A 22,385-nucleotide genomic window follows, 5' to 3' on the forward strand; every position below is an offset into this window, starting at 1 on the left:
GATGGTGTTGAATTGCAATATACATCATTACAAAATAAAACTATGGGTTGCACTAGGAAGATTTCTTATCTATATATAATTCATAAATATTTACACAAGTAAAACCTAGACACCAGAGTTTCAATCTCCTACATGTAACTGAAGGCCTTCCAAAGATTTTGCATCAAAAAAAAAGGAAAGCAATAAGCAAAAATGGTCAACATAAAAATGACAAAACTATTGCGTAGACATTCAGGCAGTCCAATAGATTCCCTCTCACCTTTCCAAAGTAGCCAAAGCAGGTTCTGGGAAAAGATTCCTGTGGTCATGTCTTTTCTGTATAAATCTGATCTTTCAGATAATAGAAAACATGAAGAGACTAGAGGAAGGTGAGAAAATATGGCCCAAATTTTAATATTCTATTCCATTTTTTCCTGAGAATTTGTTTCAAGCTCATTTTCTTGGAAGAGGATGAAAGCTATATATTCTCTTTTTAAAGGTTAATTTAGACAAAGTCATCTGGAAAATAAAAGAAAAAATCAGAGGCAATAAAAAAAAAAAGACAAGATGAAAAGTACGTTTCATAAATAGATTCTGAATATACTTCTTGTTTCTCTACCTATTGTGTTGCTTCAAGCAAATTATTAACTCATAAAATTATAAAATTTCTCACAGATGTAGACCTTTCAGTATTGGGCTTCACGTTCTCATGTTGATTTCCCCTTTGCCCAATTTTTGTCACTGCTCATGATGTACAAATAGTGATGATTTTATTAGGTAACCAAGAAATAAGTAAACATCTCACCTGTAGTCTCTATAATAATACTCCACGTTACTCAAAGAGAACCTTATTAAACCCAAATTCCTTCATTTGGTGAAGTTCACATTTCAAAAACTCAGAACACCTTTTCACAGAGAAGCAGCAGAGAACTACCAAGCCCTTGAGCTCTTGGGAACATACATACAATCTGAGAGGATTTTTGTCCTCTCCCCTTCTCCTGCTCCTCAAGTATAATGTCTAGATGGCAGGCTTAATGTTGTTCTTGTTACAGTTTCCTTCCACAGGTCAGAGAGCCTGTAGTTATTTTGTGCACCATGATATGACTTGAACGTGAAGAGGCTTTTTCAGGAGTTTCCTAGAGAGTGAGAGTTTATAATCTATATCCCTTCAGATAGAAGCGTCAACAAAGTTTCTGCTTTCTACACAGTGGCCCAGTTTTCACAGGAGGGGTGAGGATGTCTCCTTTCGCGCATAATTACAAAAAAAACCAAAACCCAACGTTCAGTCCACTGGTTTGTTCATATTAATATGGGCAAACAAGGTGAGAATTTTTTGAGATACAGAAGAGAACTGAAGCCTTCCTCAAGACTTCTGAAATAGCCCTAACCACTCACTATTAAACAGAAGAGAACAAAAAATAAAGTCTGATGACACTTTTGCTGATGGTGTCTATTTTTAAAATAAGACCTAAAACTGCATTTAGGAGGAAACCCATCAATGTGTAGAAGGTGTGATCTAAAAACCTCAGCTCAAATCCATAACAGTGAGAGTTCAGTAATGGAGAATATAGTTGATGGATATGATTTGGAACTTTTATAGTTCTAGATACAGGCCCAGGTGAGGATTTTTGAGTGAAACGTGGGTGTTTAAAGATACTAGAGCCCCTGTTTCAGCAAGCTCAATGTGTTTCTGTGAACAATAGTTTTTGAGGTGGGTGCCTAAAGATTTCTAAACATATTTCAAGCCACAAAATCTTTTTCTGGTCATATGAATACATAATTGTGCTAGTGAAAAAGAATTTCCAGAAAGATGTTTTGTTCATACACTTTTCCTAGCATAGCAATTTACATATTTGTAGTGTAGCCTTGACACCAACACAAAGTCAGTTAAGCAGTAACATTGAGAGAAAAGGGCAATGACTTCTGATTGATAATAACAATATTGCTGATGTACCTTTTTTTCCTATTGCTCTACACTGGAAACAAAGATGACTTTATGCAATCTAATCCCGGAATATCCTGGCAAGGTCTCTCTTAAACTACACTGTCATGACTTTTTTCTTTTTCTTTTTTTTTTTATTTTTTTTTTTAAAGTAATGTACTATTCAGAGAACTTTTAAACTCATTCAGGGCTCAGATCTGCTTTAAATATTGCAAAATATTCTTGCTGAATTAAAATTATCTAGCCTGTTTGATTTAATGAATTGATATTATTAAGTGCATCATACCCCTGTACACAAAGAGACAATACTCATAAATCACTAGACAGGCTAAATTAATTGCCACAGGTAGCACCCTGCCAATGGCACATATAATTACTTTTTTGTTGTACAGAGTGGAATATTAGAAAGATGCTGCTAGCATTAACGAGAGAAAGAAAAGTGAGTATATATGATAAAATGGCAAGAATATTTGTAAATTTTCCAAAGCTGCATTCCACTTGTGAACTACACTTTTCTGGGTCTTCATCTCTGATATCCATAGTTATCACATCAAGCATAACTCTATTCTCTTTTTGATCAAACCGTCCATCCAATACTGACTAAACAATGTCTTTAGAGCTGCAAACTGAAAAAGATAACTTTAGATAAACCGAGATCCCCATATTGTTTATTGAGTAAAAGGACTAGGAACAAAAAAAGGGGCTCCTTTACCATTCAGAATAGTAGCAGGTAGAAGCCATGAAACCAGAAAAGAAAGGCGTCAGTCAAAGTGGAAATTAATATTGTTAACAGAAAACAAATTACTAAAACTCAACAAGTTCAGATTTATGGTAAGCTGAAATAAACTGTATCTTTCACTCATCCTTCCCAAGCATCAACCAGCAAAGTACATGGATGTACCATGAGTGGTCACAGCTGTGTAGCCTTTCCATTCAAAGCAGGGTTTTATCCTGCCTTCCACTGCTTAACTGAAATAAATCTGAAGGTTTCTATCAACTCCACTATTGAATGATCATATGTAATCTTGACTCATGGGAAACACAAAGACTAAAAACTTCATAGGACTAGGATGTAAGAATCCAGCCCTTGATTATTTCAGTGAGGTGGAAAAAAAAATCATGCTAGCTACTTATTTCAACTTTTATGCATCTTGCCAAGGAAAGCCCTGAAATATTAGCTCTGGTTAGAGACAGTACTTAAATAAGGTTCTTTATATTAATAGAATCGTAGAATCCTTTAGGTTGGAAAAGGTTGTTATGATTATCAAGTCCAACCACTAACCCGGCACTGTCAAGTCGACCACTAAACCATGTCCCTAAAAGCCACATCCACATGTCTTTTAAACACCTTCAGGGATGGTGACTCCACCACTTTTTCCTAATATCCAATCTAAACCTCCCCTTGTGCAACTTGAGGCCATTTCCTCTTCTCCTATAACTTGTTACTTGGAAGAAGAGACCAATACCCTCCATGCTACAACCTCCTTTAAGGTAGCTGTAGAGAGCAACAAGGTCTACCCTCAGCCTCCTTTCGTCCAGACCAAACCAGACCAGTTCCCCTGGCTGCTTCTCATAAGACTTGTGCTCCAGGCCCTTCATTGTCTTCACTGCCCTTCTCTGCACTCTCCTCAGTACCTCAATGTCTTTCGTATGATGAGGGGCCCAAAACTGAACACAGGATTCAAGGTTTGGCCTCACCAGCAGTGAGGACAATGGAATGATCACTGCCCTAGTCCCGATGGCTACACTATTTCTGATACAAGCCAGGATGCTATTGGCCTTTTTGGCAACCTGGGCACACTTCTGCCTCATATTCAGCCAGCTGTCAACCAACAGTCCTGGTCTTTTTCCCACCAGCCAGTTTTCCAGGCACTCTTCATCAAGCCTATAGCATTGCAAGGGGTTGTTGTGACCCAAGCGCAGGACATGGCGTTTGGCCTTGATGAACTTCATACAACTGGCCTCAGTCCATTGATCCAGCTTGTCCAGATCCCTTTGTAGAGCCTTTCTACCATCAAGCAGATTAACACTCCTTTCCAGCTTGGTGTCATCTGCAATTTTGGTGCAATATTGCACCTTTGTCCTCTCCTGTTGTATCCCCTGATGTTTATCATGACCATTAATGCAGAGGATAAAAATACGCAGAACAGAATCATAGAATAACTTACATTGGAAGGCATCTCAGTGTGTGATGCCCACACTGCAACTTAGAGCAGGGTTAACTTTGAGATTAGATCGGAATATGTCCATGGATGGAGCTTCCACCAGCTCCATGGGCAAAATTATTCACCTTTTAAATGCAAACTGTAATTTTGAGAATTTTAAAAAAGTTTGGAAGTAGCAATGAAGCTTTAACTAAGGTAAAAAAAAAATAAATAACAGAGCACTCCCTGAATCATGAAGAAAAGAGGTTTGGCTTTACTTGTGTCCTTGCTGGCAGTTCCTGTTTCCCTGTCTTATCCAACCTAAAAGTAATAAAAATGTTTCAGGTTTTATTAGTTACTGGAAATGATATACATATATATGTTATATATATATACCTATTTATTTTCTCCTGTCCCTGCAGTCACTGCCCATTCAATAAAACAGTTATCCATGTGCTTCTTATTACTTGACTTGCACTTGACATGCTGTGTTGAACTGAGATGGATTTAAAGAAGTGTTTGTATATTTTAGGGGGAAAGTGGTAGAAAACATTGCTGACACACAGAGATATGAAATCCAGGACCAGAACAGGCTTATTGAGAAAGATTTATTGAATGTTTTCCTTAAAAGTAAGAAAGAGTTTTGCAAAATGATCATAAGAGTTTACCAAATAATGACAATGCTTTTACAGCCCCTCTATGTTCACCTTGGGAAGGTACAAATAAGCCCTAACCAATTCGATATTTTGGAGAAACTGTTCCATATTTTTATTTGCTTATCAGAATTGCCTATTATAGCTAACCGAAAAGCTATCTGAGCTCTAAATGTAGCACTATGAGCTATTGTTTTTATCATTATTCATGATTCTTATGACTATTTTGTAAATAGCAATTTCTGTGATTATTTTCCTCAAAATGAAATTTATTTTAAACTCCGCATTTTTACGCATATATGTGGTCTTAATTAAAGTGTAGGTGAGAGAAAGAATTTTTCTCTTACCTTGAAATAGGTAGTTCAAAATACATAGTCATTGAAATTTTCTTTACATACATAGAATCTGGACATCATCTTAAAGGATACATTGCAATCATAGAAGGACTAGAATTATTGACAGATGTAATTAATGTTCTGGAGAAACTGCCATATGAGATATCACTGTGAAGATTAAAGGTATCATTTTCAAAACTGTAAGGTCATACTTGTATAAATAATATTCACCAGTAAAAACTGTTAAATATTCGTATTGCAGGCACAGGAACTCTGAAGAACATCTCTGGGCAGATCAGCTATCTTTCTGATATCTTAGAAATCTGCACAATATGTTGCAGAGGCTTGTACTTCACTCCCGCCTTCCCCAGTGTTCTAAGGGTTGAAAAACTGGATACTCCATGAAGATAAAAAGAGGAACTGAATTCAGATCTTCTGACAGTTTAAATTTACTATTAAATTCTAACACAAAATAACCTTCCTCTCTGACTGCATTATTAAAAAGAAAACATTAGTATTCTTCCTAAAAGAGCAATGTAAATACTCCAAAGCGTGAGAGAGTCCCAGGTTGTGAATCCACATTTGACAAAATTAAAGAATCCTGATCTTTATAAAGTGAATGTAAGTTTTAGTATTGAGTCAAAAATTGCAGCTGCTAGTTGCAAAAGCCTGAAGGATAACAAGACTTAAAATACTTACGCACAGTTTCCTATCTGTGTGAAGCAGAGGAAAGGAAAACTCTTTTTCCATTACTTACATTAATTTTATCTCTCATTTTGCTCCCATTCTGTACCATAGAACTTCTTTCATTATCACTAGGCAAATTGCAGTACGTGAGAAAAACATAGGGCAAGTCATCCTGCAGGCCATTTCAGGGCCCTAAAGGAGTAGAAAATGATTTGGAACAATATGTCTCTGCCAGCATTAAGTGCTAACAATATTCTGGGCAACATTAACAGAAGCATAGTGAGTATGAGAGATGAAATTGTTCTGCTTTACTATGTTGCAACCAGTTTTGGGGCCCCAGTACAGGGAAGATATTGATCAACTGGAGCAGGCTGAGTAGAGGGCCACAAAAATAGTTGGGGCTGGAGCACTTTTACCCTGTGAGGAGGGGCTGAGGGAGCTGGGCTTGTTCAACCTGGAAAAGGATCACTGCAGGAAACCTGGCAGGAGCTCCCCAGTGCCTATGAATGGGTTACTGAGAAGGTGAAGCCAGACTTTTTACTAAGATGCTCAGCAGAATGAGACAATGGTCATAAACCGACATGGGAGAGGTTCTGACTGAATATAAGAAAAAAAAAGGGTAGTAACTGAAAATGGTTGCACAACAAGTTGTAGGTTGTCTCTCTTTGGAGGATTTCAAATCCAACCATACAGAGTCCTGAAGCATCTGGTCTGAATTCAGTGTTGACCCTGATTTGAGCATGACTTTGGATTAGAGACTTTGCAAAGTCCTTTCCAATCTGATTGATTCAGCAATTCAGTAACTTTAATGGCAGCAGCCAGTTGGAGAGACCAGAAGCTGTTAGACAAAATACTTCGGGGCCTCACAGCTTCTAAGGAATCATGCAGTGCATGTTGATAGCCCAGTGATATTCAGGTTTTGGCTTCCTCCTCTGAGAACTGTTCCTCCAGCAAAGAGCATGCAAATAATCCCATGATGGGATTCAACATTTTCACAGCCAAATCAGAATGCAAAGTACATCCATTTTAAGTGTCATTTGCTGCAGAGCTAGTGCATTAAAGCTGCCTGTCCTGCTCTGCCCTTAAGTCTCAGTGTTGTATTTTTCCTAGAAAAACGCCAAATTGATAAAAATCTGATTTTTCAGCACAGCTGTTTCAACTGAATCCTCATTGCTACAACCACATTAGGAAACAAAGAGACGTAAAATGCTTGGAAAATATTTTCTTTCCTACTTAATATCCAGATTGTTGGTGTGAAGGTCTCTAGTCTTTGTCTTGGCTTCTACTTGCAAACTGGGCATTGACATCTGCTAATCGCTAGCTTCTAAGGGAATTGAGTTTAAAACATACTGTACATACAGTGCCAAATTCACTGTGTGTCACAAAGGCATGATTGTTTTCTTCCTTCTGTTTTGTATTTACAGCTAAAGCAAATTGGAAGGAAACTGGTGACTATCATGAACTGGAGAATAAGAACAACAATAGATATAATCAAATAACTCTCCACTAATGGATCCAGTTGCAAAAAAATTATTTAGCAGCTGCTTTCTCAGAGCATCTCCATAAGTCTTTTTTGATCCACAACTTTGGACTGCATATAGAATAAGAAAGCTATAAAAACCAAACTTTATTAAAACTGCACTACATCCAGAACCCTGCAGCCACAGGCACGCAGAAAGTACACCAGGGGCAGCTTGAACATGAGTATCCTGGAGCTGTTAACGGTAAATTGAAGGATTGTGCTTCAGGGTGCAGTGGAGTTCCTGGGAGTTAAATGAAAGCTAAACGGAAAAGGATCCTTTACCTGCCAAGGCCTGAGTTCAGCTTCCTGAATTTTTCTTACAACAGCACAGCTGATGACATCACTAGACACCAAAGTACAGCAGCGTGAAGTTACCTAGAATCTGACTTCACTGTGAGAGAATGAGACAAACAGACAGAAACTCCTAACTCCTAATCACTGCTTTCTGCACTTCACAAATTTACATTTAGTTCCCCTTTCACTCTTTAAAACAGAGGAAAAGGCAATAGCTTACCCCATAGAGGTGCTCTTGTGATTAGTTAAAAATGGATCAAAAGGGAAGAGCTTTGTGAATGCCAAAAGCTCAGCTATTCTCCCACACACAAGTGCTAATCTGAAATCACTGGAGTCTCTGGTGTCAAACTGCTATAAGAAATAGAAGCATCAAACCATAACAGTTGCTGCCTTCAATATCTGGGAGGTAACAGACAGCTGCAGTGGAGGAGTTCACTTACTGCCATTTCTTGTTTTACTTATTTGAGTGTACTTTTTCACTAGAGTGTTGTGCCAAATGCAACAGAGGCCTCCTACAGAGCACTGCAATCCTTAAATGCTCTTTCAGTCTAATGCCGGTGTACTGAAAAAGGGAAAAGTATCACCTCAACAGGCCTGCTGTGTTTTGAAGATAGCACACATGCATTTTTAACTGCTTGAGTCCTCCTTATTCTTGAGTCAGCCAGAATGCTGTCAGGACTGCACTGCTTCTCATGTGGTCAGAAAAAATTTGTGTCTGCCCTAGAAGTGGCTCTGTGAGCACTGAGAGTAAAGCCCGCCTGTTTAGGAGGTTAATTTAGGTACTGTCAAAATGCTGGACAACTTCTCCAGAGGAGAGAGACAGACAGTGCCAGAAAGTCATCACAATCCACCATCACAACAAAAATATTCCTGTACAAGATACAAAAAAAAAAGACTCCTTCATGAGCAGGAAAAAGTATATTAGTGAGTTTTCCTTTCTTCATTGACCTATTGAGAAGCTAGGGACCTACAACAAGGAAAACAGCCTATTTCATGTTCCTGTTGGTTACCCATATGCTCTCAAGTGTGACACAACAATACGGCACTTCCATCTGCTTTGGATCTCTTGAGAACCAGGAGAGGCTACCTCTGCTTCTCATGGGCCAGAACAATTAGCAGGGTAAGAATGGAGGATTCATATAGCTGTTTCTAGGAAAACAATGGTATTTTCAGTTGTCTATTTCTTGAAGTCTAGCTAAGTGTTTTATCTGTGTTCACTGACCATTGGACAGAATTAAGTATTCTTTACAAAGCCAGCACATTCATCAGTTGAATTTACTGCAGAATATGAAGTTTTGTCAATGTTTAGGGGTCACTTTTAACTAACAGACTCACTTTTCTGCTTTTATTAGGGCATCCATTCCTACCTGTGATATGTTGTTCATGCTGAGGAGGATATAAATCAGGTGAACAGGAGAGAAACCTCAGAGTGATTGACATGCACATGGTCAGGGCCCTGAGGGCACTGACAGGTCTTAACTGGCCCTGGCCAGCCTTACCTAGGACACCCACCCACCTCCTGTCCACAGGCCAAGAGCTACATATCAGCTCAGTCCAAGATCAGCAGTCCTGGCCTGGGCTGTCACAGGTGTGCCTGTTCTCAGCCTTGTGTCTGGTCTGGTTTCCTGGGTGAACCTCAGAGCTATGCTGTAGGTTCTTTGTCCCAGGCACCATCACAAGATGGACTTCAGACTACACTGTACCTTGCCTCCAGCCTGTCTCTGGCCCCACCTCCTTTTGACCCCAGCTGGGCTCCTGGAAGGATGCAGGACCTGGAGCTGCCAGGCACTGTCAGTGAACCTTATTACCAGTCCCTGTCTCAGACCTCAATGTTCAGTTTCTACAGGACTGTGGCTCATCAGTGAGGGCACAGACTATGTGGGTTCACCCTCACCTCCCCACTTGTCCAGCTCATGGTGTAGTCAGCCCTTGCTGCACCATGACACTCAACGTGGAATGAAACCTTTCTCTTCTAAATGTAATCCCAGATCCCAGCTTTAATTTAATCAAATGTTAAAACAGCATTAGGTAGAGAAGACTGGTTTATTTCCCTCAATAGTTACCTATTCTGACATTTAATCTCATTTAGTTTATTTTCAGTCTTGGCTAATGAACTATTTCAGAGAAGACTAGTGGTTCTGCTGAGGCAAAAGATTGTTTTCATAACACTATAACCATGATGTTTTATATTATGGTGCCTACTCTTCTTGCCTCTTAAAAAGACATTAAAAAAAAAAAAAGATGGTGAAGTAATCACTTTCAGTATTTCAGTTCATCGGCATTGCATGCGTCACTGACATCACTTAACTCTGATTTAGGGTCATGAAGCTTCCCTTTCCAGAAATGACCTCGGCTTTGATCCCATGTTACGGCCAGGCATACTTTCCTCATGAAATAGGAAGTATCTTCTTCACTTTGTTTAATTAATGATATAAGATTCCCCTGTGTAATTTATTAGTGTAGATTATACTGTACCAAAAACAGTTAATAGGAAAGCAAGTACTGAGCAATCATTTTCTCTGAGTAATGAAATCATTAAAGGTGATAAAATGTTGAGTTTGAAATCACTGGTTCTACTTTTGGCTAAAGCACACTTTGCAAAAACATGACATCCTTTCATTACATGCTTATTCATTTTTTGATTTCACATGCCAAGAATATCTCCTATTTCACTGACATTTCAACAATAAAATGGAAAAAAAATCCCAGTTAAGTCCAGGTTCTTTACAGTATTTTAATCTCAGATTTTACATACAGTGAAAATGTGGTTGCTTTCGCTATTTCGCTATTTCTTTAAGCAAGGAAGTAACTAAAGAGTGGGGAAAAAAAAAAAAAAGTAGTTAATCTTTTGCATGTATCTTGAAGGTAAAACTTACTGAATTTTAAGAAAATTTAGTCTGTTCAACTCTTATGCATTTGTAAAAGCAGTGACCTATTATGATATTAAGCCTGGTAATGTTATGACTTACAGAATAATCCTCTAAAATTTAATCAGCAATTAGATATTTTCCCCAAATTTTAACCATTTAATGAATGAGTACAATATTATCCTAATTGTCCAGGCCTGTAAGATACTATAAAGGTTGAACATTTACTTTAATTCTTTGTGAAATTCTGTGGCCTTTTAAAACACAATCTGAGATACAGTATGTTTTTTTCTGCTAACTTTAATGAGAGCAGATCCTGACAATTCATTAAAATTCCATATAACCTACTGCTGGCTTCATTCTATTAAATTTCATAGCACTTCTCCATAAAGGTTTTCTCATATCTTGTTAGGACCCACTATCTGATTAAGAAGATTCTGGTGTTCCCATTGTTCATATGTGTCTGCTGGAGATGAACTGATTGTGTCAACTGGTTCTATAATTGAGGGTAAATGCAAGATATTATTTGTTGGTTTTGCAGTGGAACTCTCTTGACTTTGAAATTCAATTTTATCTGATATGCAAATTCTGTAGTCAAATTCAGCTTTGAAATATTTTTTTCAGAATAGTTTTTGCAGAAATATTAATGAATGGGATGTCTGGAAGAATTGTTTGTTTTGCATTATAAAAAAATTATTATTTATTACCTAAAGCTCTCCTCCATAGACACGGTAGTATGGACTCTGTTGTATATGCATTTCTCTCCACTCCCCCCAGTGGAAAGAACTAATCTTTGTGCTTATTAGAATAAACTTTTAATTGGAAGAATGTGTATCAGTATTGACAAGGAACAAGCAGAAATTTTGGCAAGCTAAATACGTATGCTACTGTTCTTGTTGCTAAAAGAATCCAGTTAAAAAAAAATCCTTCTCTTTTGTACAGCACCAATTACTACATTTAGATCATTTTCACATTAGTCAAACTGAACTAATCAAATCTAATCACCCATCTGTTCTTAAGTCAAAAATAGCACTTTCCACCAAAAATATGCATTAATACATGATGTAAAAATGTCTACATTTAATTTAACTCGTAGGTCAGAAAATATGTTTCAGCAGAAATGCAGATGAGTCCCATCTTTTAGTTCATGTCAATTAACTTTTTTACATTAATAGTGGTAGGGATTTTTGGTAATTTTATCTTTTCTTGCAGAATGATTATCTAAAATGGGTTTTTAGCCACTGAGCTAGGATTTCTTTCTTATTGATCTTCAGCAGCTATACAGGATGACACTCTGGGTCTACTGACAACAGAGGGAGTTTTGCCAATAGCTACTCCAGTTCCAGGACTTCACTCATGAACTGTAACTAAACTACCTGTAATCTTCAACAAAGCAGATGGAGTGCTACTTATGTGTCACCTATTTTCATACCTTCATTTAACTTATTTTGTTTAGTGGATTATCAGAAAGACAACCATTTGCTTTCTTAATATGAAGTTTTTGAAGTGACTTTGTAAGAAATCTTTGATTATAACAGGATAACTCTATGAGTGTTCTACATTAAACATATTTTGAATAGTAGCATAATTGCTATAGTTATACAATTTTAATTCTTTAAGCCTCTGGCACTGGCTGAATTTGATTTCTAAATTCATAACAGTCCATTAAGAAATTCCAGTTATTTTTTTCCCTGTGTCACATCATAACTTTGTTTCCTCTTGCTGAAAGAGAAAAATAAAATTTCAAACATACATATAAAAACAACAGCAAAAGTAAGTATAATGGTATGGAACTACTATATCAGGGTTGCACATTTTGAAACTTGAATTGGAAACTACTACTGAATATAAGAACAAGTTGACTAGAACTGGTGCTGTTTTTGGCGGGAGGAGGGTAGCCCATTTCTTAAAATCATGCTGCGTTTGCTGATGGTGAGGGAGGTTTAAGTCGGATTCCGTTTCTCATGGTTAATTCTACAGCCAGTGAGAACAAGGTCCTAAGAACGTATCTGTGCTTGAGTAAAAATACCCAGAAGAACATTGCCTACATACTTCTTATCTATATTGTCCTGTACCACTTTGCTAGATAATGTAGCATAAGTTTTCCCTCTTATTTTTTGTCTTCTTGTGTTAGGTAAACCTGACCTAGAGCTTATTGATATTAGGAAACACTAGTGATTTTATTCAAAGGGTGTACCTGAGGCATTCAAACCCACCTACATCATCCTGTTTTGACTCAGCTTCAAGAGATTACAGCCCTCAGAAGCTGTGCAGACTAGTAAGCTTGGACCAATTAGTTACTGGTGATTATTGAGATAAAAGAATGGCGTACAAAAGGTATTTAATTGAATTAGTATTGGGGAACGTTCACGGACATTGGAACCTGACAATACACGCTGTTAAATTGTTATAACAGCCCCTTCAACAGATTTCAGCCAGGCCAAATAGTGCTCTCTGAAATAATTTCAAGGCAGTGTTGGAGTTAGCATAGACCAAGGACCATTTTCAGTCTGGATACAGCTGTCCTGTTTTGGAGGGAAAAAGAGTTTAACAGCTTGGTCAGGAGCTATTTGGTGCCATAGCCAAAATAATCCAAGTATTGTACATTTTGGCTACTTGTCTCAATTGTCTTACAGTCCACTGCTCATACTTCTAGTACACTGGAAGAAAGCAAAGGAGTTATTTGAAACTGGTTTCAATTCAGAGAGCCGTACATCAACTTATACCTAAAATCATCAAAAGGTTCTCTTTCTAAAGCAATTAATATGGTGGAGTAATAGGTTCAAATTAACGCTGATCAAGCCTTCAACTGAAGCATTTCAGTGGAATCATTTCTGGGCTCTAGAGTCGTCTAGATACTATGGGAATTTCACGTTGTAGTTGTCAGGGTACTCCTGGGAATGCTTTGAGAAACATCAGGGTGCCTGCTGCTGCCAGGAAAGAATAACTTCCCAAGCCCATGACTTCCAGAAAGCTCCAGCAGCTTCCAGCAAGCTCTGTCAGCTGTTCTTGATCAAAGAGTGCACTGAGCTTTTGTTCCAGCTCTGACTGGGGAGAAGAATGAAGAATGCTTTCAGCAGGTGCTAAGGAGAGGTTTACAGAAGTGCTGGCTCAGTATACATCTTCCAGAGGTGGAAGCAGCTAACAGAGGTGGCAGTTTTTGCAGAAGGGAGACAGGAACTTTGTTGAGGACTATATAAATGGCCTCAGTGGTGTTGGTGACATGCCACTTCCAGCATCTGTTGGAGCAACCATCCCTGTATCATCAGTGTCATGGCCCAGATGGCCGATGCAAAGGAAGTGTTGCCAATGGATGGCACAGCCCTGCAGGCTTGGGGCTGTAGGGCTACCTGGGACCTCTCACTTGGACGGGGGTTGAGGGGCAAGGTGGGCTCCTTGCCTGCAGGAAATGTACACTGATGGATGGTCTCTGTTGCCAACAAAATGAGCTGCAGGAGGAGATAGACTTCAGAGCATCAGAGGTGATAAGAAAGAAGTTCACTGGAACTTCTCCAAAATGATGCAGATAAAAGAGCCTGAAAACCCAACTGACAGAGGTGAAGGCAGAATCTGTGCATATCTGGATGTGAAAAGAAGAATTCCATGATGACCAAGGCTGGAAGCTTGTGACTTCTGGCACCAGAAGGATGTCTTCTGTTCCCCCTGCAAATCTGCAACTACAGAGGACCACAATGAGGGAGGAAAATGACAAGCAACAGTAAACTGAGGAAGTGGTGGACCAGCCTGGAAAGCAAAGGGTGCAGAGTAATTTGGAGGGGTGAGGCCTCATGGTCAATATAGCTGCAATGCTAACACAGTGGGGCACAAGCAAATCAGGAGGTTTATGGAGAATATTAGTGACAATTTCCTAATACAGGTGACTGACAAGAAAAATCTTTGCTGGACCAGGGACTTAAAAATAAAGAACTAGTTGGGGATTGAAGGATGGGTCAAGTTTGGCAGCAATAACCATGAGATGGATCACAAAAGGAGCAAGGCAAAGTGCAGGATCACAGCCCTGGACTTCAGGAGACCACATCTTTGTCCTGTTCAATCATCTTCTTAGAAGAACCTCACAGGATATATTTGTGGACAGAAGTGGGATCCAGCAGACCTGGTTGATTTTTCAAGAGTCAGCTCCTCCAAACTCAAGAACACTCCATCCCCATGTGTAGAACAGCAAGCAAAGATGGCGGGACGCTTGCATGAATAAACAAGAAGCTCCTGAAAAACATGAAAAGGAAGCACACAAGAGGTAAGATCAGGGCCAGGTAACTCAGAAAGGGCATAGGGACATTGTCCAAGCATGTCAGGACAGAATTAGGTAAGTCAAAACCCATCTGAAGTTGTACCTGGTGAGGGATATGAGGGGCAACAAAAAGGACTTCAAGAGCTGCATCGCCAACAAAAGAAAGGCTAGGAAAAATACGCTAATGGGAGATAGGACCAGATGCAAAAGGACATGAAGGCTAGGGAAAATACGCTAATGGGAGATAGGACCAGATGAAAAAGGACATGTCATGGGACATGAAAAAGGCCAAGTACCATGTGTCTTCTTCTCCTCAGTTTTTCCTGGTAAGGCTAGTGGTCTCTGCAATCAATAGAAAAGTCTGGAGCAAAGAAGAGTCCTTGGTGGAGGACGATCAGATGAGAGAATATTTTAAAAATCCTAGATGAGTACTGAGGAAGCTGGCCAATGTCATTGTGAAGTCCCTCTTGATGTTCTTCCCATAGCATGCTCCTAGAAAAGCTGATGAAACATAAGCTATATAAGGAGACAGCAAGGTGGATTGAAAACTGCATGAAGAGCTAAACTCTTCATAGGGGTGCCCAGTGACAGTACAAGAGGCAATGGACACAAACAGAAATGGAGGAAACTATTTTTCTACCACTATACTAAGTAATATCCATAGAAGAGCAATTATTCCTTTATTCATTTTATGTTTTTTTCATATTTAAACAGTGAACACACATCAATGGCAAGAGTGTATTGGTGTCTGTTAATGTCAGCTGATTGATATATTCATTTTTCTGCTCCTGAAAAGGTTATTCTAATGACGGGTGAACATCGAAGGAAGTTCAATGTTGTAAATGATATTGATAAATGTGTGGTAGCTTAGTTTATCCAACTCAGGTTAATTTTTTTTTGTATCATACCATGCAACTAATAATTGCTTATTTCATTATTTTGGGTTTTTTTTTTTGTGCATGTACTCACAATCTTGGAAGTCCAATATTTCTTTAAATATTTCATATCTACTTATTTTTTATTTGCTTCTTTCTGGACTAACATAGGAATCATTGCTCTGTCCACCATGTTACAGTAAATGAAATGAAAGATCATAGTGATTTTTTTCTGGCTCAGGAAGATGTGGGAACTAGATTATTACAGTATCATGAGTTGTTCACTGTGGGCCAGTCACTGAGTCTGAAAGTTGGTTTAGTCTTTTTTATCTAGAGATGAGATTTATGCCTCCATGAAAAATGGTTTAGTTTCCTTTAGATGTTCTTTCCATATGTTCATTATTACATTACTGATCACCAACAGTTTCATAAAGATTCACTGATTGTCTCACCAACAGGATTGGCTATTCATTTTTTATTTTATGCTTGCAAATAAATAAAGATGCAATAATGGAACTTCATCCAATACAAAATCATACACACTAGGGGTACAAAAAAGACTTTCTTCTTTCTAATATTGTAGAGAGGAACTGAATACTAATCTTTAAGCACCGATGTCCCCATTAATAAATTATGAAACCTCTGTCTATAGAGAAATCCATTATTATTAAACATAATATTCAAACTGAAGATATTGGAAATTAGTTTCGTTCATTAAATGCACAAAAGAAATAAAATTTTATGTCTCTTTAATATTAACCTAATTATAACTTATTCTTTTTTCCCTTTCTACTTTCTACATCATTCTTGTTTTCTTTAATATTAAATTCTGCAATATTTGTGGTAAATGGAGTATTTCCTTTCAATGTGCTTATTATTGTATCTTTTATTATTTTGTACCTGCACCTGTTTTAATAAGGATGAATTACAATTGTGTAACTGATACTCTTTACAATATTTTGGTTAGCAACTTTTGTATTTATGTTTGGCAAATATGCTGACAGCAGAAAAGGATGACAGTTTTAACCACAACCATTATGCATAGGTCAGAGATCAGAAAACACATAGAGGCAAAACAAGGCTTTATTATAATTCATTAATTCTTCCTCCTTTTGCACTTTTCTTCATTCCTACCAACGTGTGTCAAATAGCACAAAAGTAGCAAAATATGTTATTCTATCTCTGATTTATCTGTTTAGTTCCTACTGGTAAGGGGAAAAATAAAACAAACAAGCATATATAAGTCCTTACTGAGATACAACAGTTTGTGACAATGTATTTATCATCTCATAATGAGAAACCACAGTAAAAAATTATCTAGAAGATCAATAAATTCACTGGCTATGAAGTTCTTGCATATTTAAACTAAGGAATAAATGTTTAGAAAGGAAAATTTTCTTTATTTCCTGACTTACAAATAAATCACTGGTAAAACTAAAGTCATTATTTTGTAATCTCTGTTTTAAAGGCATGTATTTTTCACAAATCTTCTTTGTGGTCCTGCAATAGTAGCATATAAAACTCTCTCCCTTTTAAAGGGAAAAATAATAACCAAAATGCTACTGCCACTCTTCTTTTCGAACTGTCATAACCAGCCCACTCCTATTGTGCAAATCTAACTTATATGGGAATAGAGGTGTCAAATTAGAAAGTTCTTACAAAATACTCACATACACAAAATGTTGAAAAGAAACTTTCTATGCATGCAATACAAATGATAATTTATCTAACATTTAAATCCTTCTTCATCAGTGCTAATCAAGATGATTCATTCCTGATGTAAAATTGTAATTCTACTGCTTACATGAATGTGAATCACTCATTGTGTTATGAAGTCAAGTTTCTCTGAGTTTTGTTTTTTAAGTGTTATTTCTACTATGTTTGTTTATAAATCTAAAATTGTGCTTAAAGCATATTTGGCTGTTGGGCTTTTTATCAGGGAAAAAAATGTTACCAAATAATATATATTTAATGTGCCTCCAGTAAACTAGACAATTTTGAAAGACAACTACAGACACAACCTAGTAAAAGAAATCTGGAGTGATTTTTCAAAAAAGATTTTAAAGAGATGAAAATGCTGAAGGTACTTAAACTACACAGGTACAACACAAGCAGGAAGAAAATGGTGCATAGTCATGTTAGACAGTGCAACATCACGTTAAACAGAGAGAGACGAGCAGGCTGTGTGATCCTTGTATTGTCACACACAGTTCTTATGGTGAATGCGTTTCCACATGGGAATCTAACTGTAAAGCCATAGTGTAATTTAGACTGGAATGAGCCTCTGGAGATTGTCTGTTCCAAACTCCCAGCCCTCACCTGCAGGGCTAATTTAGATCAAATTTCTCAGGGTTTGACCAGGAAAGCTTTCAATATTTCCAGCAGTGGAACGTCCAGACCTCCAGGCCCCTGTTCTAGGGTCTGACCACACTCATGGTGGCTTTTTTTTTGCTAATATCAAATTGAAATTTTCCTTGTTGCAAGATGTGTCTGTTAACTGTCATCTTATCCCTACCACCTCTAAGCAGAGTCTGCCTGTCTTCTATATGCCTTCCCATTAGGTAGTTGTAGACAGCAGTAAAATTGCCCTGAACTGCCTCTTCTTCAGGCTGAACAAACCCTGTTCCCCAAGCATCTCCGTGTATGCCATGTTCTCCAGGCCCATGACCACCTTGGTGGCTCTCCATTTGATTCATACTAGTGTGCCAGTGTCATTTTTTGTACCACAGAGCCCAAACCTGGGCACAGTGCTCCGGATGTGATCTCACAAGTGCCATCAAAGACATTCCCTTGTGCCACACTCTTGCTTGTATAGCCCAAGATGCCATTTGCCTTCCCTGCTGCAAGGGCACACTGATGACCCACATTCAACTTTTGTTCAACAACAATCCTCTGTCCCTTTCTGTAAAGCAGGTCCCTAACCAGCTGTCCCCCTGCCTTCACTGGTGAATAAAGTTGTTCTGTTCAAGGTGCAGGGCTTTGCATTTGGTCTTGTTCAATTTCATGAATTTTCCATCAGTTTACTTTTCCAAACCTCTGATGAGGTTTCTCTAAACAGCAGCCCTGCCCTCCAATGTGTGAACCACTCCCTCAGTTTGATATTATCTGTGAATTTATTGAAGGTGGACTGTCTTATTCATATTTTTAATAGAAGTGTTAAACAGTGTTGGCCCTCGTATTTACCCCTTAGAATACCATTCATGACAAGCTGCCAGCCAAACTTCATACTTCTGATGAGCCTGGTGATCCATAAAATTTTCATCCCTACCTTGTTGTCCAATTCTACACTCCATATTTCAACCATTTGACTAAGAGAAAACTATGGCAGGCCATATCAAAGCGCTTGCTAAAGTTCAAGGTATACAACTGCTACTGCTCTTCCCTCCTTCACAAAACCAGGCACCTAAACCTAGGAAGCCATAATGTTGGTGAAGTATAATTCACCACTGTAAATCCATGCTGCCTGTCTCTCCTTGCCTTCAGAGCCTTGGTTATGGCTTCCAGAAGGATTTGTTCCATAACCTTCCTAAGAACAGAGGTTAGGCTGTTGAGATGTTGCTTCCTGTTCTTCTTGAAGCTGGGCATGATATGTACCTTTTCCAGAAGGATCACAGACCTACAAGGCCAGCAACAGATCTTACCAGTAAAAGCAAAGATGAGGAAAGACAGAGTGTACTTCAACATTTTCCAAGTACTTCAGCTTTAGATTAGGCAAGCTAGTTTGGAAGAAGATGATGGTCACCATTCATTTACAGAGTGCCATTTATAGAGTGCCATTAGGAAGACTGAGTACTTGAGTTCAGAGCAATCTTCTGCTGTTGAAAGTGCAAACACAGCAATAGGTATTAACAAATAGAGAAGAATTGATTTCTCTGTATTTCAGTTAGGAATAAGTTTTGGGTTTTTTTGTTTGTTTCTGGGGATGTTTTGTTTGTTTGTGTTTTGTTTGTTTGTTTGTTTGTTTGGTTTTGTTTGGTTTGGTTTGGTTTGGTTTGGTTTGTGGTTTTTTTGTTGTTGTTGTTTTTTGGGGTTTTTTTGAAACCTGGAAACCTAAAAAGAAATTATCAAAATCGGTTCATTTAAAAAAGAATCGCAGTGCAATTTAAATTTTCTCAAAAAAGTCTTTGTTTGTGCCTAAGAAATTCACACAAAAAAAGAACAGATTCCAGCTACCGAAAATAACCAACCACACAGTGCCATCATTTTGAACAATTATTGAAAACAGAGATTTTGTATTCAATATGAATCTTTGCAGTTACTTGTTGATTTTTGGTTGCCCTGGTTTTATATTCTTACTATCAAACACCGAACTCCTCATTTTCTAAATACATTTCACAAGCCTTCTTGTAGGAAAAAGTTTGTTGTAGATGACTGTGTGGGTGATGCATACACAGAAAGAGGGAATTGTTCTTTCTCAGATGCTCAAAGGAAGATAGAATATCTATATGGATTTTACAACACAGAGTTTTGTTATGTATTCATCTAGTGTAGCTCATAATACAGGGAGGTCTCTTTAATTACCATACTGTGTAGATATCCAGATCTTTAGAAAGCAGACATTTACAACTGTTGCCTTTGATAAAAGGAGTGTGGAGCTTGGTTGTTGGGTGGTTTTGGGTTTTGTTTGGTTTGTTTTTTGGTGTTTTGTTGTTGCTGTTGTTGCAGTTTTTTGCTTACTTGCTTTTCTTTAAAAAATGGTTTAGTGGTTAGAATATTCACTCACAGAGCTAAAGAACTGGATTTTAAGCCCTTTTCTGACTGAGGAGGATCAAATCCACAGGCCAATGTCTGCTGAGACAGTGTTCCAACCATCTGATTATCAACCATTCTGGATGACAGACTGAAGAGCACATTACACCTCTCTTCCTGAAGCTGTTTTCTTCCATTGTGAGGAAAAGAATATATTGGGTCAGAGAAAGAGCATTCCAAGAAGTCTGGCTCTGTAACATAACATAATACTTAGGACTTTGCACAGCAAATGATTTGTATCACAAAAGGGTTTCTGTGCCTTGCATTAAACAGATATTAAATAATACGAACTGAATAAAATGCCTAGGGCTGAGACCAGAATGCAGTGCTCTTCCTCCCAGAATGAGCAGTCTAACCACATTGGGTACAATTTATATATTTCTATGTTACTTTGAAAGTAGACCATTGTTTTTCATGCTGTTTCTGGAGACTATTCAAGTAAACAGTTTGAAAATTCTGGAGTTAACCATTCTGAACAATGATATGTCCAAGCTAAGTTGAACAAACAGCTCAAAGTTTTAAGTGTCCACCTTCATGTCAAGAGACTTGTAAATAGAAGGCCATTTATCTAATAATTTCTTAAATCTCACATTTAATTTACAAAGAACCTTGAGAAAGTTCAGGAAACTAATCTGTAAGAATCGTATGCCTCAGTGGCTTCTTATCCATTTTACAAAATGCAATCAGGATTTAGGGTATTTTCCGGAGGAAAAAAACATATTATCTAGGTCTTCTCTTGTTGACTTTGAAAGCAGAAGGGATAGATGCACTCTGAAACATGTGCAAATCCCATGTATGGACCCATGAAACAAGCAAGTAAAACACTGAGTTCGGGAAGCTGTCTTTAAGAAGAGCAAATACTCTGAAGGCATGAATTCAAAAATAATTTTACTGAAAATATTTACCACGGATTACAGCAAATGCTGTGTGAAGCAAACACTTCATAAATGACATATACACATATGTGAAATCCTTATAAATGGACCAGTGGCTAACTAGTGGCCAGAAAGTTAGGGATAAAAGTTATTCAAATATCATATCCAAAGCCGTGAATCAGGATGATACCTATTGTGTTTGCAGCTGGAAATCTCATCATAAGCAAGAACTGAACTTCCAAGGAACACTGATAAAAGAACTCCTTTTTTTGCCATTCAATGTGAATTTGCATTTACAAAAATGTGGCAGATGGATGTCTTTAATTTGTTGCAGAGCTTCTGGGCAGATTAGGTCCAATTTGTGCCTTTTATTCTACCCCCACTGTCAGGTAGACCACCTCATCTTCTGCCTGGTAGTTAAACTGTTTCTATGTGAATAAGGTAGAAAATTCATTCACTTGACATCTTTTCATAACTTCCTTTGATTCTTCTTTCGTTTTTCTCTTCATCTAACTTAGACTAAATGCCTTAAATCTAAAAGCATAATTTATAAAGCAAAAAGCTTATATTGCTTGAAATCATTCAGAGATCTTCAGAAGTTCCTAAACGTTACCACATCCCCTGTAGGTTGCTTTTGATATACTTCCTACTTGTTCTCTGTGATAAGAACCGTCTTTCTGTTTTGTATTTGCACAGCACTGATGAAAACAGGGATTTGGACCACCACAGAGCCATCTAAATACTGATAAAAAGATCTAAAACACATCAAAAGTTTACATTCCTAAAATAAGCACACAAGGTGTCTCCAAAGACATTCTCCAAAGACCATCTTCTGAAGACATTTAGAGATTTTTTTGGAGTATCACAAATATTTAAAAAGTCATGAGCCAGTCTTTTTTGGCATTTCTAGCACTTCCCACTCTGTGACAGCACAGAAACGAAAAGAGGAAAAGAACAAGAAAGTTAATACATTCAGACTTACATACTTGGTAATCTTTATCTTTATGCTATTCTGAGCCAAGTTCCTCACCCCAGTTGGTTTCTGCTCATTTGCAGCTGTAGTGGCCAAAACCTTCAGACCTTTGTGCCTCAGTCTTTCATTGTCTTGTGCAGCAAGTACTCCAAGACTGGAGAACAGGGTGAGATAGACCACAAACTTATAATATCTTCTTTTGGCACCAGGCAATAAGAGCAACATGATTGACTGCAACTAA

The 22,385-nt window shown here is 37.9% G+C and overlaps 1 long non-coding RNA gene across 2 annotated transcripts in view; it reads right to left on the reverse strand.

Annotated features, from left to right (window-relative positions):
* Positions 1-22,385, reverse strand: part of LOC110362411 (uncharacterized) — a 40,951-nt gene that overhangs the window by 10,160 nt on the left and 8,406 nt on the right. Inside the window, exon 1 of one of the 2 annotated variants that reach the window (XR_002419765.2) lies at positions 260-4,335. The exons of the other annotated variant lie outside the window; for it this stretch is intronic. This is a non-coding gene — a long non-coding RNA (uncharacterized LOC110362411). Of the gene's footprint in view, positions 1-259; positions 4,336-22,385 lie in introns of those variants that run through there. 2 annotated transcript variants of the gene reach the window in all.

The sequence above is a fragment of the Columba livia genome, chromosome 2 (genome assembly GCF_036013475.1).
Source record: "Columba livia isolate bColLiv1 breed racing homer chromosome 2, bColLiv1.pat.W.v2, whole genome shotgun sequence".
Taxonomy (NCBI): domain Eukaryota; kingdom Metazoa; phylum Chordata; class Aves; order Columbiformes; family Columbidae; genus Columba; species Columba livia.